Raw genomic sequence first — 18422 nt, forward strand, 5'->3', positions numbered from 1 at the left:
TTGGGCGCTTGACTGATTTGACTCGCGACCCCGACTCGAGAGTATTGGGAGAGTATGATATAACAGAGCTGGTAGACATGGTCCCTTCCCATATGCGAGGGTGTCGATTGTCAGTTGTATTTCATTGCGACCGACTGTCTACCTACCTTATCGAATGGCTGTTTAGGAAGCAGTCGTGAAATATGAATCTCTAGAAAAGGAAAAGGATACGAGAACCTCCCCCCTGGAAACCTGAAACGAAAGGAGGGCTGCACTTTGCGGGATGAGATCTCCACTTTTGCGAGACCGCGTTCAGGTCAGTGCGGGATCAGAATTTCTCGTGGTGGCTTAATGCCAATTACGCTGCAGCACGTCCGGTCAATCAATCAATCAGTCACATATATTGAGGGCGTGCGGAGCGCTGTAATAAGCGGCCGGGTGCCTACGCTGTAACGGACTTGGTAGACGTGTTCCCTGTCCACGGCGAGTTTACAGTCTAGAGGGACTATCATCCAGGTACTAACGCATACCCCAGGGCTGAGTTCTGAGTTGGGGTCTCGAGTCAAATCAATCAATCGATGATATCTACTGAGGGCTTACTCTGTGCAGAGCACTGTCCTAAATGCTTGGGAAAGTACAACAGAATCGGCAGATGCGATCCCTGTCCTTAGAGAGCTTACGGTCCCCAGGGGGAGACAGGCATTAAAAGAAATTACGGTTAGGGGAATTGTGAGGATTATAAGGATGTGTACATGAGTGACGTGGGGCTGAGGCGAGGATCGAAGTGCTTGACAGGTACAGAGCCAAGGGCATAAATTGATGCAAGACTGCAAGGCAGATGGGGGAAATGAGGACTAAGGCAGGAAAGGTGAAATGCCCATGGGAGGACTTCAGAATTTAAAGCACTTGTCCAAAGCCACATTTTGAGCTTGCCCGGTGAAGGTGCACAGAAAGCACCCGAACAGGGTCTGGTTGCAGGAGTTGGCTTGTTTCAGCGGGAGCCAGAGACAAGAACCTCGTTCTGGTGGAGCACCAAGACGTACTTCCTCGCCCAGCGCCCCGGGGGGGCCCACCCCTCATCCCAGTGGAGTCCGGCCTTTGGAAATGCCCGATCAAAGCAGTTCCTGATAACCAAGGGGAGGACGGGAAAGCGAATGAAAGCGAATGGTGAGTCACAGGCTGAAAGGAAGGAAAGAAAGAAGGAAAGAAACCCAGACTCAAGTACTGATCTCCTCTCTCCTTTTAAAGATAATGGTTTTGGGGAAAGTGGTTCTGTTTTTTCTCGAAGAGGCCTCTAGCCCCCAGGGACAGAATTCTCTAGATTCCCCACTCCTGGGTCCTGATCTTGGGTGTGTGAGAAAGGAGGAAGAGGGGCAGAGGGCTGTTTCCGTAATCTCAGTAATTCCATCTGTGACATGGGGACGGAGCCAGTGACGCGATTTATCTGGTGGGGACAGCCAGAGGGGGATCGTAGGCGTTTCCGAGGAACCTCCCCCATTTTGCTCAAAAGAAAACTGTGGGAGCATGGGGCGGGTCCTCTGGCTGGAAGATTTTGTAGCTCATGTCTACACAGGATAAGGGCAGTGGAAAATTGAGGTAATTATCCAGATCATCTAGGGGAAAATCCCTAATTTTGAGAGTGGAGGCAAGTTTTGGTTATAATGATCAAGATCACTGATTGCTTCTGCGTGGGTCCCCTGGATAATGGCCCACCCCCGACCGTTCTCTACCAGCAAATTCACAGGCTAAGTGCAGGCTACCTCAAGTGACCTGCTTGGCGGTTTGAATGCGGATGAAAAGCATCTAAACCCAACCACCTGCTGCTTCACAATAGCCTCTGTGGCCTCAGCATCCTTTTCAATCCAACAAAAGGAGGATTGGGAACTAGCATCCTCGGTTGCATTTGAACACTGTTGCCGTATGAACACCAGCCTGGGCTGAGGGAGTCAGGCAGTGTGGAAACTACCCATTATTACAATTGCACAGGGAGTTTGCCTGTAAAAGTATGGCTGTGTGATGAGGGGTAACTCCCAGATTAATCTCCGGTAGCCCAGGTGGTGGCAATTGAACTACCGCCCTTAGCATTTTAGTTTGGGCACCTCCTAAATAGCATTCGTCAGTCAGTCAGCGGTGTTCATTATGTGCAGAGCACCGTACTAAGCACCTGGGAGAGTACAGTGCAAATGACGCGCTCCCAACCCACAACCAGCTTACAGTCTAGAGGAGGAGACAGAAATAAATGTGAATAAATGAGTTGTAATGTATCATTTAAAGGTATATGCATAAGTGCTGAGGGGTGAAAATCAAATGTGGGACAAATATCAGATGTAAGCTCACTTTAAGCTCACTTTGAGCAGGGAATGTGTCTGCCAACTCTGTTGTACTATCCCAAGTGCTTAGTACAATGATCTGCACATAGTAAATACCACTGATAATATCAATGTGCTAATTTATGCTTTTATTTATTTATTTAATTTATTTAATGATTTATTTAATGATTTATTTTATTTATTTAATTTATGTTCATCTATTTATCCTACCACACTCCTCTAATCAATAATTATTCCATTTTTTATGGTATTTGTTCATTCAATCGCATTTATTGAGTGCTCATTATGTGCAGAGCACTGTTCTAAGCACTTGGGAGAGTACAGTGCAACAATAGTCACATTCCCTGACCACAATAAACTTACAGTCTAAGCATTTACTGTGTGCCAAGCACTGTACTAACCACTGGGGTAGGTACAAACTAATTAGGGTTGGACACAGTCCATGTTCCACATAGGGCTCAAAGTCTTAACCCCCATTTTACAGAGGAGGTCACTGAGGCACAGAGAAGTAGATTGACTCCCCCAAGATCACACAGCAGACAAGGGGCAGAGCTGGGATTAGAATCCAGGTCCTTCTGACTCCCAGGCCCGGGGTCTTTCCACTAGACTACATTCTTTTTCTGATTTCCACTCCTTAGCGTGGCTCAGTGGAAAGAGCACGGGCTTTGGAGTCAGAGGTCATGAGTTCGAATGCCAGCTCTGCCACTTGTCAGCTGTGTGTCCGTGGGCGAGTCACTTCACTTCTCTGGGCCTCAGTTACCTCATCTGTAAAATGGGGATGAAGACCGTGAGCCCCACGTGGGACAACCTGATTCCCCTGTGTCTACCCCAGCGCTTAGAACAGTGCTCTGCACATAGTAAGCGCTTAACAAATACCAACGTGATTATTATTATTATAATTTGTATTTGCCTAACTCTCCCATTGGATTGTGAATTACTGAAGGGCAGGTACTATAACTCTTATTTTTGCTATACCCTCCCAAGTGCTTAATACAGTGGTCTGATCAGAAGAGGTGCTCAGAAAATACCACTGATTAAATGATTGTTGGGATGAGCATAATCAGGACTTCTGGGTTCAAGCCCCTGTTTTCATCGCTGACAGTCTGGGGTTGCTAGTTTCTCCTTGCTCTTCGGACCTCGCTTTCTCTGCTTTCGGTTGTACAAATTCCCCCATGTGTTGGAGTTCCTAAAATGTACTGTCCATAAAGTATAGCGATTGGATATAAAAATAAAGTGTAGGTTGGAGAGAGATACTCAGATGCTACTTTCATCATTTACAGCAAAAACCCCACAAAAGTCAGTTGTAATGATACCAGTTAATTCCCCAAATCTCACTTGCGGTCATCTAGGATTTCCACAATAACCCTAGGACATTAGCTATCTTTTCTCTCTGGTCCCCCGATTAGACCGTGAGCCGGTCAAACGGCAGGGACCGTCTCTATCTGTTGCCGACTTGTTCATTCCAAGCGCTTAGTACAGTGCTCTGCACATAGTAAGCGCTCAATAAATACTATTGAAGGAATGAATGAAAGAGTCTTTAGGTAACAAGTGAAATGCACGGGATGTCTGATTGGCAGCAACATAAATGAGGCTAAATTTATTTGAAAATAAATGAATTACTTAAATCAGCTCCAAAGTAGATTCCATTAGAAACGAGGCATAGAAACCCACCAGCGTTTGCAAATCAACAGAGAGACTAATCAGATATTTTAAGTCCTGCCCACGGTCTCAACAAGTAAATTAAAACTACGACGACAGGGTACTTTGCCAGAGTCTTTCGAGGAGGCTGAGGAGCCAGAGAAGCAGCTTGGCCTCGTGGATAGAGCAAGGACTTGGGAGTCATAAGGACCTGTGTTCTAATCCCGGCTCTGCCTCTTGTCCGCTATGTGACCTTGGGCGAGCCACTTAACATCTCTGTGCCTCAGCTACCTCATCTGTAAAATGGGGATGAAGACTCTGAGCCCCATGTGGGCCATGAACTGTGTCCAACCTTATTAGCTTGTATAATAATGTTGGTATTTGTTGAGCGCTTACTATGTGCAGAGCGCTGTTCTAAGCGCTGGGGGAGATACAGGGGAATCAGGTCGTCCCAGGTGAGGCTCACAGTTAATCCCCGTTTTACAGATGAGGTCACTGAGGCACAGAGAAATTGTGACTTGCCCACAGTCACACAGCTGACAAGTGGCAGAGCCGGGAATCGAACCCATGACCTCTGACTCCGAAGCCCAGGCTCTTTCCACTGTGCCGCGCTGCTTTCCTAGCTCTTAGTACGGTGCCTGGCCCATAGTAAGCGCTCAACAGTGACCATTAAAAAAAAAACAAAAAAAGGAGATCGTAGGAGAGGCGAAAAGCCCACTCTGCTCTGTGTCATTTCTTGGAGTCAGTGTTGGTTCTGACTCTGGTGTTTTTTCCCATGAAGCTTCTTGACCACTGGTCCGATGAAGCCCCTTCTTTTTAATCGGGTCCCCGGCTTCTGAATTCCAACCCTGCCCCTGGAGTTTAGGTGTTTGGGAGAGTCAGTCGGCCTAGCGGGAAGCGCCGGTGGGGTGGGATATTCGTCTGCTTTTCTACCTGGTAGTCGGGTTTCCCGTTTGCCGGTCCCTTGTCCGGGACCAATAAGGAACCCGGCAGTTCTAATATCCTTTATAAAATTTTTGGGACCAGACATCAACACCCTACCTCAGGTCCCGCCCCCAAATTCTACAACTCAGACAAAGTGCTAGAGTTCACCCCTGGGAGAGAAGCACAAAAGCTCTGGAGCAACTCGGGGCACACGGCCCCCTGGAACAACACTCTAGTTTTGGGTCACTTCTGGCCCAATTTAGATGGAAGTCTGCAAAAAGGCAGCCACGAGAGTCTCCAGCATTACTCTGCCAGTCCAAAGTTGAGATTAATGACCTACTGAGTGCTTACTGCGTACTTAGCATTGTACCAGGCCCTTGGAAAAGAATAATACATTAAAGCTGCTAGACACATACATCCTTGTCCACAAGGCGCTCACTGTCCAGAGATGTCTTGGGTTTCCTAGGAACTTGTTCGCCCAAGGGCCATCATTAATAATAATAATGATCATATCTGTAAAGCCCTTACGATGTGCCAAGCACTGTCCTAAGTGCCGTTGTAAATACAAGGTAATCAGGTTCTCCCACACAAGGCTCACAGTCTCAATCCCCATTTTACAGATGAGGTAACTGAGACGCGGAGAAGTTAAGATACTTGCCCCAGGTCACACAGTAGACGAGTAGCAGAGCTGGGATTAGAACCCACGATCTCTGACACCCGAGACCGTGCTCTTGCCACTATGCCATGCTGCTTCCTAGCCACCCCAGGTGGAGAGATCTAGCGCTTATTTTAAGCGCTTAGTACAGTGCTCTGCACACAGCAAGCACTCACTAAATACGACTGAATGAAGAGCCCTAGCCCAGAGCAGCATTCTCTCTCTCTTCTCTCCCTCCTCTTCCCACCCTCTTATTTTCCTGAAGCTTGCTTAAGACCAGGATTTTCTGTTGGCAATTTCAGATGAGCAGTTTAGAAAGTCCCTGAAAAATGTCTCTCAGGATCCAGTCAAATCCGTAGTGCTGGAAGACAACTTTTGGAAGGCAACAAATGAGCAGAGGCCATTTTTAGCCCCGTGCTACCTTCGGCAGCTACTCAGAGCATATAGCCTGTTGCCCAAATGGAAAACAGCCTCTTCACAACGAAGCAGCCCCGGGGCTCCATCTTCTCCTTTCCCACATGGACTGCAAATAACGTCGTCCCATCGGGATGGGTGGAGGAAGGATGGGGCTGCACTTTTCTTAGCCTCATCTTTAATAACAGTTAATAATTACGGTATTTGTTGAGCACTTGCTACGTGCCAGGCACTGTACTAATCGCTGGTTTTCCTTCCATTTTGCTTTTATGCCCTATTTAGCAATGCTGTTTTAAGAAAAGTCAGGTCGGCTTCACGCGGCCAAGTATTACGCTTCACGTGTTTAACTGTACGCACCTCCTTTTCCATAGGACTCTGTGGTGTAAGATGATTCCCGAATACAAGCCCGAACACTGATTTTCATTGGCTCGGCGATCCAGTAATGCACACCTCTTCCTTGCCCCAGCACACGCAATCTGCACCAACAGAGCCACGGTGAATAATAGCACCATTAAAAATGATGGACTGTCAAGAATCTCTTATAATGATCGTAGAGACTATGCTTTCAAATATTTTTAATGACTGCATGGTTTTAAAAACTGCACCGGAGCACTTTCGGTGAACTCCAGTGTAATAAATCCATCACACCTGGTTTGACTTGGCTTCGCTAGCCTCAAATTTACTACCTGTACTGGGTAGGGAAGGACATTAACTCTTCAAGATTCAACTCTCATTCACTTCTGGGGGCCTCGTTGTGGATAACGATAATAAAAGTAATGATGATAACGATGATGATAATCACTGTGGCATTTGTTAAGCACTTACTATGCCCCAAACACCGTGCTAAGCCTGGGGGAAGGTGCTTCCGGTTAGTCGTAAGCTCGCTGCGGGCAGGGGATGTCTACTAGGTCTCGTAAAGCACTCTGCACTCAGTAAAGCGCTCGATAAATACAGTCGATTTGATTGATTGATTGGGTGTAGGTGATGACTTCAGCGTTCTGGGGTTGAGAGGGAGGTTGGCAAATTGGAGCAGGAGGAAGAACCTGGACAGAATAAATAACTGCGGCCATATGACAGACCATTCAAAGTCTTCCCAGAGTGACTCCAGCTTCTCGGGAGCCAGGACCCTGTCTTGGGCTTCCTGTTGTAGGAACCAGTGGTATTTGCTGAGCACTTATTGAGTACAGGCCTGTGTACTAAGCGCTGGGGAAAGTACAGTGCGTTAGAGTTGGCAGACACGACCCCCGCCACCCAAAGAGTTTACGGTCTCTCCCTCCAGCACATATTTACAAAATGTAAATATAATTTTTACTACTACCTACTACAGTTACTTCTTCTCCTATCAATCAGTGGTATTTCCTCAAATCTTATTGTGTGCAGAGCACCTGGGAGAGCAAAATGTAACCAAATTGGTAGACACAATCCCGGTTCGTATCTGTATATCTCTAATTTCTTTATATTCATGCCTTGTCTCCCCCCTAGACTGTGAGCTCAATGGGGGCAGGAATGTGTCTGTTTGTTGTTTTATGGTACTCTCCCAAGTGTTTGGTACAGTGTTTTGCACACAGTAAGTGCTCAATCAATACAATGGAATGAATAAGTTTACAGCCTAGAGGGGGATACTTTCTACTATTAGTACTTGTTCTTGTCCTACTGCTAATAATTGCTACCGTTACTACTATTATTAGTACCGCTCTTTCATTCGTCCAATATTGAGCACTTACTATGGGCAGAGCACTGTACTAAGCGCTTGGAATCTCCAATTCGGCAACAGATAGAGACAATTCCTGTCCAATGACGGGCTCACAGTCTAAACGACGGGCTCAGTCTAAACTCTTGTTAGAGTCTAAGTTCTTGTTGTTAGCAAAGTACTTACATTAATAATGTTGGTATTTGTTAAGCGCTTACTATGTGCAGAGCACTGTTCTAAGCGCTGGGGTAGACACAGGGGAATCAGGTTGTCCCACGTGGGGCTCACAGTCTTCATCCCCATTTTACAGATGAGGGAACTGAGGCACAGAGAAGTTAAGTGACTTGCCCACAGTCACACAGCTGACAAGTGGCAGAGCTGGGATTCGAACTCACGAGCCCTGACTCCAAAGCCCGTGCTCTTTCCACTGCGCCACGCTGCTTCTTACCTTAGGTCCATCCTTGGCAGATTTGGGACAAAAAAGGAAACTGCTCGTCTGAAAACTCTTTTACCAAAAAATATGCCTTCTTAAGAAATATACCAAGTTTTATTAGCATGTGAGATCAGAGAAAACTTGAAGCACTTGGTAGTTTTTCAAATTTCAAAGTAAGAAAAAAACCCGAAATGGGCATGAATCCCTAGAGATGTACTTTTTGTCAAGATCAGAGTTTATTATAATAATCCCTACTGTTGTCAAAGGTTGGCTGTTACCTCTGATTCGAACGACTCGCACTTCCAAGCAAGAACTGTATGATCTGGGTCTTGAGATGCATTTGAAGGAATGAATACCTGTGGAAGAAGAATAAGGTAGGGGACTGAGGAGGCAGATATTGGTGGTGTGATTAAGAGAATTCAAATTTTATCCTCCATGTGATGATCCGTGACTTCAGACATCTAATTTTTTTGGAAGGGGCGGGAGAGATTAAGTTATACCAACACTTCCTATGAAAACAACGATGGGTGAGACACAGAGGAGATCATCCATTACTTTAAAGTCTCTAAAGGGAAAGATTTCGATGGCCCTTCAGCTGCCTTTTTCATGGGTCTTTAACATTTAATTCACATTAAACACATTATTAAGCAAAGCCATAAGCCTAGGGCATAATTCTGATTAATACCATGAACCATCACCCAGTGAAGACTTCATTCCGTGTCTCTCAATCGCGCTGGATCATGGAGGAGTAGCCTGAGAATGTGAGACTAAAGGGTGCCGTTCCTGGGTCCAGCTGGCTCAGGATTGTCTCCCAAAGTGGCATCTTGTGGCATCCAGCTACCCTAACGGGAAGAGGGGGATCATCCGACAACCTTGCTTTTTCCCTCCCCCTCCCTAACCTTCCCAGTAGTGACCAATGATGGATCTCATCCATGAAAAAATCCAAATCTTCATTGGACTTACTGTGATTTTCATAGATGTTCACTTTTCCCACCTTCAAAGCCTTACTGAAACTATATCTCCTCCAAGAGGCCTTTCCCGCTTTAGCCCTCATTTCCTCTTCTCCTACTCCCTTCTGCATTGCCCTACTACTAGCCTGGAGCTGCTTTCTTTCTCTCAACACAGTGATGGGTCATTCCCACAGGTGATTGAGCTACACAGTGAGTGCTGGAGGGAGAGAATGCACTGGGGATTGCCCTCGAAGTTTAAAAAAATCCTCTCTGGGAGAGAGATTTGATTTATTAGGGCAGAATTCTTCATGACCCCTTTCTATGCACAGCCTTTGCTGGGAAGGAGTCAGTTTGAATCAGCCCGGTACAGAGGAGCAGAAAGGAAGCTCACCATCCTCATGCCACAGATGTAGAGACATCACAAGGCATCTTTGCACATTTTACTCATTAGTTTCTCCCCTTGAAAGTATCAACCTTCAAAATATGAACAACCCCCCCCCCCCCCCCGCCCCCAGCCAAGAAGCCAATGGGAGAACTCCAGGGAGGTGGATACTTTTTGTTGTTAAAAAAAATAATTCAGGTTGGGTTTGGAAACCTTGGGAAGGGAACTGAGTGTGCTCCTTCTCTCTCTCTCTTAAATAAGGAGCAAAGTGATATTTTGCTGTGGATTAAGTCCAACACAGAGAGAACTGTCAGTAGGAAAACAATAGAATTTATCTCCACTGATGTAGCTTGACATATGAACAGAGCCTGAGCTGTTGCCATGGTAATAAATGTGTAGGACTTATGCATGCATTTTCTGCTATAGGAGTTTGATTAATGGCACTGACTAAATGGTCTGAAGGAGGAAAAACAGTACAGAAGGCATTGAGGGGAGAGAGAGGCGGGCGGCCCCATATATATCCTCATCCAACCAGGGAGGGAGGCAATGGATTTCATCATACCCAGAGCCTACGTGGTCTTTGAGCTGCTTCGAGGGCCTTAAGTAAGAGGGACTCAGGGTGGAGATACGATCTTTCTCTCAAGGGGAAGGGGGCTCTATGACCCTTTGGAAATCTCCTCAAAAATCTCCTTATGAAGTGGCAGCTTCTGACCCGCTTCATTCCTTAATGATGATGATGATGATAATAATGTTGGTATTTGTTAAGCGCTTACTCTGTGCAGAGCACCGTTCTAAGCGTTGGGGTAGACACAGGGGAATCAGGTCGTCCCACGTGGGGCTCCCACTCTTAATCCCCATTTTACAGATGAGGGAACTGAGGCCCAGAGAAGTGAAGTGACTCGCCCACAGTCACACAGCTGACAAGTGGCAGAGCCGGGATTCGAACTCATGACCTCTGACTCCCAAGCCTGTGCTCTTTCCACTGAGCCACGTTGCTTCTCTATGATGATGATGATAATAATAATAATGACATCTGTAAAGTCCTTACTGAGCGTCAACCACTGAACTAAGCCCTCGAGAAGATACAAAGTAATCAGGTTAGCATTAGAGGAGTGAAGTGTCGGGGCTGGGTTGTAGTAGGGCAGGGACCGTCTCTATCTGTTACCGATTTGTACATTCCAAGCGCTTAGTGCAGCGCTCTGCACATAGTAAGCGCTCAATAAATACTATTGAACGAACGAATGATTTGAGTTGGCCGGCCAGGGTAAGAAACCACTGGACAGCCTTCCTGAGCCTCTCCTCTCTTCTTCAGAGAAGCAGCGTGGCGCAGTGGAAAGAGCACGGGCTTTGGAGTCAGGGCTCATGAGTTCGAATCCCAGCTCTGCCACTTGTCAGCTGTGTGACTGTGGGCAAGTCACTTAACTTCTCTGTGCCTCAGTTCCCTCATCTGTAAAATGGGGATTAAGACTGTGAGCCCCACGTGGGACAACCTGATTCCCCTGTGTCTACCCCAGCGCTTAGAACAGTGCTCTGCACATAGTAAGCGCTTAACAAATACCAACATTATTATTAGTAGGAGAGTAGCAAGGAGAGGTAGGAAGGGTCAAGGTGACTGAGCGCTTTGGACCCACTGGTGAGGAGTTTTGATTTTATGCAGAGGTAGATGGGCAACCACTGGAGTTTTCGGAGGAGTGGGGAAATACGTCCTGAACGTTTCCGTAGAAAAATGATCGAGGAAGAAGAGTGAAGTACGGACTGGAGTGAGGAGAGACAGGAGGTCAGCAAGGAGGCTGATGCAGTAATCCAGGCAGGATAGGATGAGTGGTTGTACAATCGATTAATGTATCGATGCCGATGGAATGCTTCTGACCTAAAACAGTATTGTCATCCTAATTCCCATTTCCTTGAATAGTATTCTGCTTGGGCAGGAAGGGAAAGAGGAAGGAAGGAGTGGGTGATGGAAAAGTTCTGCCAATTCGTATGTAAATGTATTCCTCAGGTGGCGGGCTTTATGCCCAGGCTGGTTTGCTTGTCACCGTTCCTCAAGCTTCTCTAGAAATGGGTGGCCTTGACGTTCTGGCACATGATTCGATTTATTTGCTATTGTCTTAATGAGACGTTTATCCCCTTGAGTCTATTTATCGCTATTGCTCTCGTCTGTCTGTCTCCCCCGATCAGACCGTAAGCCCGTCATAGGGCAGGGACTGTCTCTATCTGTTACCGATTTGTACATTCCAAGCGCTTAGTGCAGCGCTCTGCACATAGTAAGCGCTCAATAAATACTATTGAACGAACGAATGATTTGAGTTGGCCGGCCAGGGTAAGAAACCACTGGACAGCCTTCCTGAGCCTCTCCTCTCTTCTACAACTCTTCCCCCTTAAGTTTCAGTCCTGCGGGGAGCTTCGGTTGTCTCCTTCGAAATTGGAGAGGTTTATGTGACTACCGACTCCATCCTACCGGATTCTCCCAAGTGTTTAGTACAGTGCTCTGCACATAGAAAATCCTCAATAAATACCATCATTATTGAAAAAAAACCTCAAGGGAAGGGATTGCAACTTTGAGTTCAGTATGCTCTCCTAGTCCCAGTACACTGATTTAGAGCCCTGACTCTGCTGTCTGTCCAGTGCATAGATCAGTCTGTAGTATCGTAGCAAACAGGAAACCTGGATTCTAGCTCCAGTTTTGCCGATAGCTGGCTAATGTGGGTGACGACCACACAAGAACTTCAGTGTGCCGCGTCCTTGCCTGTTTACCGTCTTGTTTTCCTTTGTACCCCAGTGGGAACCCTATCGGCGAGGAAAAGAGATCACAAGTGACACCAGTCAAGCCGCCATCACTGTAATCAATTCCTCTCCTCAGGATCTTGATCCCGAAGTCTCAGGATTTAAGTTTATCTGACCCTGTTTTTGAAACTGTCCCTACATAGGGCAGCATGAAAGAATTCCACACACGCCTTTGCCATTCTCCCTCTTTTTAGTAAATTAAATAATAACTATTCAAATTTCTAAAGTAAAAGTATTTGTACTTAGGTCCATTCCTAAAAGTTCCCAAACTTTAATGGGCTTTGAAACTGAGGCGAAGAGGACGGTTCTGTGGTTTATGGTGCAAGCAGCGGATGTAATGTAACTTACATTAATTTCTCTATTTCCAGAATGTAGGGAAGGGCATCAAAAAGACACACAGGAAGAAGGCCTTGGAAGAAGTTTGCAAAATCTCTGTAGTTGCTCAGCTTGCAGCTGGATGCAACTTCACATTCCACCCCCTCCTCCAGCTCCGGGGCTGTTACTTTCCCCTTTCAGATTCCTGTGAACCTGGATGCCAATTCTAAGCAGCCCAACTTGTCAGTCATTCACTCCGTCAGTCAGTTGTGTTAATTGAGCGCTGACTGTGTGCAGAGCCCTGTCCTAAGCGCTTGGGAGAACACAACACAACAGTAACAGACACTTTCCCTGCCCACAACGAGGTTAGAGTCTTGAGCCAATAAGACACTTAGATAGGTTTGTCAGTTGTATTCACGGAGCACTTACTATGTGCAGAGCATTTCACTAAAAAGCGCTTGGGAGAGTACGATTTAACAATATAACAGACACGTCCCCTGCCCATAACGATCTTACGTCTAGTTTAAAACAAATATAACACAAGCGTACCGGCCAGGGAATAGACCAGCCGAGAACCGCACTGTCCGTCATTTAATCGGATGCTTGGGCCTCCCAGCCCTGTGCCTGATATATTCTGCTGCTACTGATGTAGCGGAGATAATAATAATGTTGGTATCTGTTAAGCGCTTACTATGTGCAGAGCACTGTTCTAAGCGCTGGGGTAGAAACAGGGTAATCAGGTTGTCCCACGTGAGGCTCACCGTTAATCCCCATTTTCCAGATGAGGTAACTGAGGCCCAGAGAAGTGAAGTGACTTGCCCACAGTCACACAGCTGACAAGTGGCAGATACGGGATTCGAACCCATGACTCTGACTGCGAAGCCCAGGCTCTTTCCACTGAGCCACGAACTGAGAAACCACCCCTACCAGAGGAACAAAGCTGCCTGACTTCCCTGGTGTTCTTGGAGACCGGCTGTCCAAACCACAGTGCGGTTCTGATGAAATCTCTTCGCGATATCCAGCCACTTAGATCTCCTTCCTCCCTCTCTCGCTCTTCCTAGGACTTCCCTGTAAGGATTTCAAAGTCAGTAAGGACCCGTGTGAACCTCCAGAAGACTGGGAGGAGACCGCAAAACACAGATCGTCACACGGAAGCAGCATTTCACTGCAGACCTCCTGCCACCGGGGACTGACCTCATTGCTGAAAAAAAACTGTCCTGCTGCACTTCCTTACTTTCTCTGCAAAGAAACTCACCATTCAGGTTAGGAGGGTGTGCGCCTGTGTGTGACCTATACAGAGCTAGGAAAAGGGGTGAGGGTGGGGAAGGTTGTGGAGCAATACACTGTGGGTAAATAGAAGGTGTTAGCGTCATCCAAAGGAAAGGTCAACCTTGTACAAAGATATTTGAAACTATCGGCGTGGAAAGCACTCGGTGTCCTTTCTGTAAATAGTTTTTTGTCTGCTTCCCCCATTCCATCGCTAGCTCCTGAAAGGTAGGAGAGTAGATCTTCTTTCTGTTGTTTTCCTTCAGTGCTTTGCACTTATTGTCTTGGCAGTGGGCATCAATTGCCAAGGGAAATTGATCCCTAGAACTGAAGGTTTGGATCTCCAGATTCTCTCATCCACCCCTTATACTGGGAGCTCGGGACTATACTGAGCGCTCGGGAGAGCGCAGTAACAACAGAAGTGGTAGGCGCTTTCTTGTACTTGGAAAAGAGCTAAGCTCTCAGTAGCTCCTCTTACACTAAGCTGTATACAGATCTTTTTACTCTATTTATTCATTTCTCCTTCCTCTTACTATTACCGTTTGTGAATTTGCTTTTCCTTTTGCTCCCCATTTTATAAAAGTGGGGTCTGCCAGAGCCTACCACAAGATTATAAAGTCATGGAGGGCAGGATCTATATTTTTCGCTTCTGACGTAGTCTCCCAAACCCTCAGTATAGTGTTCTGCCTCTACTAGGTACTCAGTACGGTGCTCTGCGCTCAGCGGGGCTTCACTAAATGCTCTAGATCTACTAAGTGATCTTTGAGATGTTAGAAATCTTCAGAATCAGAATTCCTTCCCGATCCCAGAACGGGGATGTGCCCGTTCCTGTCTTTTTATTCATTTGTTCAATCCTATCGAGCGCTTACTGCGCGCAAGACACGGTACTAGACGCCCGGGAGAGTACAATACAACAACAGACCCATTCCCTGCCCACAGTGAGCCAAGAGTCTAGAGTTTACCTGTCTCTCCTATTAGATTAGAAGGTCCTCAAGGGCAGGACTGTGTGTCTTATTGAGCTCTCCCAAGAGCTATATAAAATGCTCAAGGTTTGGCCGCACCTCCACTGGAAATTGGGAGCCAATAGTCGTATGAAGACCGTTAGATCATACTGCAGTTGAGAAAGGAGCTGTTCTGTTTGAGCAGGAGGTTTGCCAGGATTTGAGACAAGGAGGCCAACATAAAAAGAGTGTCAGGCACCGCCACCAACGAATACTGGAGAAGCAGGGTGGCTCAGTGGAAAGAGCACTGGCTCGGGAGTCCGAGGTCATGAGTTGGAATCCCAGCTCTGCCACTTGTCAGCTGTGTGACCGTGGGCCAGTCACTTCACTTCTCTGGGCCTCAGTTCCCTCATCTGTAAAATGGGGATTAACTGTGAGCCTCACGTGGGACAACCTGATGACCCTGTATCCACCCCAGCGCTTAGAACAGTGCTCGGCACATAGTAAGCGCTTGACAAATACCAACATTATTCATATTGTGGCACAAGAAGGGACATTATTTTTGTGGGCTTGGGATGATAGGAACTTTACAGTAACACTAGCACCCCTAGGAAATTTCACCATCAAGAGCACCATCACTCCTCTAATGCCAGTCTACTCCTGTACCCCAGTCTCGTCTATCTCACCGCTGACCCCTCGCCCAAATCCTGTCTCTGACCTGGAGCACCTTCTCTTCAGATCCGACAATCACTTTCAAAGCCTTATTGAAAACACATCTCCTTCAAGAGGTCTTCCCTGTCTAAGCCTTCATTTCCTCTTCTCCCACTCCCTTCCGCATCATCCTCGCACCTGGATTTTCTTCCTCTCTCTGCCCCTCCCTCGGCCCCACAGCACTTACGCACACATCCTTAATTAATTTATTTATATTAACGCCTGTCTCTCCCTCTAGACTGGAAGCTCGTTGTGGGCAGGGAATGTCTACCAACTCTGATATATTGTTACCTCTAACTCTCCCGAGCACTGAGTACAGTGCCCTGCACATAGTAAGTGTTCGATAGATATGACTGATTGATCTGATATGAGGGACAGCGCTGTTTCTGGGTGTGTATGTGTGTGTACAGTATCTTACACTCAGTAGGAGCTCAATAAATACAGTTGAGTGATTGATTCCTGACTCCCTTTTTTATGGTATTTGTTAAGTGCTTACTAGGTGCCAGGCACCCTTCTAAGCCCTGGGGTAGGTTCGATCGTAGGGATTGAGCGCTTACCGTGTGCAAAACACTGTACTAAGCACTTGGGAGAATACAATATAACAAGAAACAGCAGACACACTCCCTACCACAGTCTAGAGGGTAGATGCAAGCTAATCAGGTTGGACATAGTCCAGGTCCCACGTGGGACTCACAGTCTTAATCCCCATTTTACAGATGAGGGAACTGAGGCACAGAGAAGTCAAGTGACTTGCCCAAGGTCACATAGCAGACAAAAATATCAGAGCTGGGATTAGATTGACTCCCAGACCGGTGCTCTATCCACTAGGCGACACTGCTCCCTCTGATCTTTCTCTCCGTCTCCCTTCCCCTCGCCCTCTCTCCCTCTTTCTCTTTCCATCCACATATCCAAGGAGCAGGGAAGATGCTCTCTGGCTCGGGGAGCTGAGGAATGCCCATCCCAGGGGCTGGGATCTCTGGTCCAGATGAAATTAGAAGAAAGTAGCCTTGCTCAGCATCCCCAGGTGAGGTGCTAATTTTACAGTAATGGACTTAAACACCAGATCAGCCCGGGTAAGGAGGCGTCTTTGTTCCTGGCTCAGACAAAGCCCAGCAGTTGGCCTTAAAAATGGGGGATAGGGGGAGCTGGGGTGGGGGAGAAAGCTGTTTCATTTTATATTGGAAAAATACAATGTGACATCTGGAGAATAAATTGTTCAGTCAGCCAGAAATACGCCTTGTAAAAATTGCTTAGGTTTCTGTAACGAGATTATTTACTGCGAGCGTTCACCTATAATACAGCACACTTTTGAAATGGACCTTTTATGAAACACATCAAGAACTGTGGAAATGTATTCAGTGCATCAATCTGCAATACCATACTCTTTACAACACTTTGAGAACAGAATTTGAAACTCCGACCATCTAATGAGAGAAAAAAAGGGGGTTTCTTTCCTGCCTCGGTTCATTCTAATCAGATTTCAGGAATATACTTGGTTAACTTAGTAGTTAACTTAGTACAATAGGGTTTTCTCTCCCCTAAAACACAAACAAAATGTATTACTTTTCAGATGGGCATTCACCTCAGTGTGCATCTCGCATATGTATTTCAAAAGCCTCTATGGAATAATAATAACAATGGTGGTATTAGTTAAGTGCTCACTATGTCTCAGATCCTGTACTAAGCACTGAGGCGGATACAAGGAAATCGGGTTGGAGACAGTCCCTGTCCCTCACCGGCCTCACACTCCTAATCCTTGTTTTACAGATGAGGGAACTGAGGCACAGAGAATTTAAGTGACTTGCCCAAGGTCGCACAGCAGACAACGGCGGGGCTGGGATTAGAACCCAGGTCCTTCTGACTCACAGGCCTGTGCTCTGTCCACTAGGCCGTACTGCTTCCCCGTGTGATTGTGTATGGAAGGGCAATCACAGTGTCGCTGGTGTCTTGGACCTTTATAAATATCGAAATAACCTCGTCCAGATGAGGTATTATTCTGGGACTGTCAGAGAGTTCATCGGTCGGTCCATCAGTGGTATTTATTGAGAGCTTACTGTGTGCGGAGCACTGTACCGAGCACTTGGGCAGGTATCTATCAACTCTGTTGTATTGTACTCCCCCAAGCCTTTAGTACGATGCTCTGCACACTGGAAGAGCTCAATAGAAACCTTGGATTACAACACAATAGCGTTCATACAACTCTTCCCGGATGAATCGGCGGACTGTCGGCGACAACTAACTGGTCATCCAGTGACCAGTGAGACGGATCTGTGGCGCTTGGGTCTCTAGGATGTGTTCTTTTGGATATTCCTAATGGATCAATGAATCAATCAGTCAGTTGTGTTTATTGAGTGCTTACTGTGCGCAGAGCACTGTCCTGAGCACTTGGGTTAACCCACTAAGAAAGTGTTGGTAGATTAGTTCCCTGCCCACAAGGAGGTCACAGTCTAGATGGGGAGAGAACGTAATGTTGGTATTTGTTAAGCGCTTACTATGTGCAGAGCACTGTTCTAAGCGCTGGGGTAGATACAGGGTCATCAGGTTGTCCCACGTGAGGCTCCCAGTCTTAATCCCCATTTTACAGATGAGGTCACTGAGGCCCGGAGAAGTGAAGTGACTTAGAGAAGCAGCGTGGCTCAGTGGAAAGAGCCTGGGCTTTGGAGTCAGAGCTCATGAGTTCGAATCCCAGCTCTGCCACCTGTCAGCTGTGTGACTGTGGGCAAGTCACTTCACTTCTCTGGGCCTCAGTGACCTCATCTGTAAAATGAGGATGAAGACCGTGAGCCCCACGTGGGACAACCTGATTCCCCTGTGTCTCCCCCAGCGCTTAGAACAGTGCTCTGCACACAGTAAGCGCTTAACAGATACCAACATTATTATTATTATTATTATTACTTGCCCACAGTCACACAGCTGACAAGTGGCAGAGGGGGGATAGCGGAAGAGCAAGAGATCTGAAATCCACGATGGACTTCGGGTGTTACACCGGACGAGGAAACATGGGACTCTC

General features: G+C 46.8%; 1 long non-coding RNA gene across 3 annotated transcripts; it reads left to right on the top strand.

Annotated features, from left to right (window-relative positions):
* Window positions 1-699: 699 nt before the first annotated feature.
* On the top strand, window positions 700-16547 carry LOC107547614. Of its 3 annotated transcripts, none has more exons than XR_001604281.3 (5): window positions 700-1146; window positions 6312-6435; window positions 8330-8437; window positions 13556-13756; window positions 16326-16547. It is a non-coding gene; the product is annotated as an uncharacterized LOC107547614 (long non-coding RNA). The 3 variants fall into 3 exon arrangements; XR_005660511.1 differs by having other exon boundaries at window positions 16332-16547; XR_003762905.2 differs by lacking the exons at window positions 8330-8437; window positions 13556-13756; window positions 16326-16547 and having other exon boundaries at window positions 6312-6730.
* The last annotated feature ends 1875 nt before the right edge of the window (window positions 16548-18422 follow it).

The sequence above is a fragment of the Ornithorhynchus anatinus genome, chromosome 11, assembly GCF_004115215.2.
Source record: "Ornithorhynchus anatinus isolate Pmale09 chromosome 11, mOrnAna1.pri.v4, whole genome shotgun sequence".
Classification (NCBI taxonomy): domain Eukaryota; kingdom Metazoa; phylum Chordata; class Mammalia; order Monotremata; family Ornithorhynchidae; genus Ornithorhynchus; species Ornithorhynchus anatinus.